Source organism: Megalobrama amblycephala, linkage group LG19 (genome assembly GCF_018812025.1).
Source record: "Megalobrama amblycephala isolate DHTTF-2021 linkage group LG19, ASM1881202v1, whole genome shotgun sequence".
Taxonomy (NCBI): domain Eukaryota; kingdom Metazoa; phylum Chordata; class Actinopteri; order Cypriniformes; family Xenocyprididae; genus Megalobrama; species Megalobrama amblycephala.
The window spans coordinates 4,560,013-4,561,327 of record NC_063062.1 but is presented as its reverse complement, the minus strand read 5'-3'; positions in this window follow the sequence as shown (position 1 = coordinate 4,561,327).

The following is a 1,315-nucleotide window of genomic DNA, read 5'->3' as shown; positions in this document are numbered from 1 at the left end:
GAAAAATGGTGCATATGGCAGAAGAAGCTGTTATACCTTTTATTTTACATTATTTTACCGTGCACTTGCCTAAACACCGCATCCGTAGGGGCTGCCATTGTTGTTTCGCGGGCTATGTGACATCAGAGCGCAGAACTGGGAGTACATCAATCTAGTATGAGTTCACGGGTGGGAAGTCATGGGTCTGACTGCCGTCCCAGTGCACTTTCACGGATAGAAGGTTGGAAAAACACAGGTTACGTGTTTCCTGGAAGGCGGCATAAGTCCTGCCTTTTAAATAAGAGCCAATCCCCAATTAGTAAAGTCATTGCGTCACTGCAGCGGCCGTTAGAAGCTCCGGTTCCTATAGAAACAGTTAGACGCGAGACATGAGATGCGCATTTAGGACTGCGCATGTGCATTAGCTTGATCCAGCCTGAAAAATACATTTTTTTGTCATGATTTGAGCATTTAGAAACAAAATTTATGAAACAGTTGTTGTCAGATTTCATTGGTGATTTCAAATATGAAATTTAATCGAAAGCTTGGCAAACAGCTTTAGAGAATTTGATGTTTCCCCATTCAAAGAGATGGAAGCTGCACTTGAATGCCCGAGAAGCATTTCAAATATGGCTGCCGAGTGAAATGTCTTAAAGGGACTTTGCCGCGGGTCCCCTTACATGGAAGTCGCCATTTTGCGTCAACATGTTTCTACAGTAGTCCTAAACGGACAAACTGCTCTACAGAACGCATTTTGTCAATATGTTGTTGTTCTTCTTCTTTGTTGGTGTTTTTAGAAGCAGCTTATATAGTCACTATGTTGAATATGCACGAATAATAATAATAAGAAGTAGTAGTAGTCGTCTGGTTTATTAGAAGCAGAGACCATTCTTGTTAGAAGTAAAAAGAAACCTCATTGCTTGACTGGCTACTCTCTTCTGTCTCAGACGACGACATCTTTGTTCTGTGTCGGCCACCGTAGCTTCTCTGTGTGCTTCGAATATGAGGGATGAGCGGTGGACTGAGCCGTGGTTGCAATTCGCAACTTCATTGCTAGATGCCGCTAAAATTTACCTACTGCACCTTTCAGAAAAAAATCTTATAATTGTCTATGTTGAAAACATTTGTGCTGCTTAATATTTTAGTGAAAACTATACATTTTTTGTTCAGTCTTTGGTGTGTAAGTTCAAAAGAACAACATTTATTTGAAAATGATTTGTTTTATCACTTTTTATCAATTGCTGTATAAAAGTAATTTCTTATATATATATCTTACTGACCCCAAACTTTTCAAGGGCAGTGTAGATATCCTTCTAATGCAATTTTAAATATATAT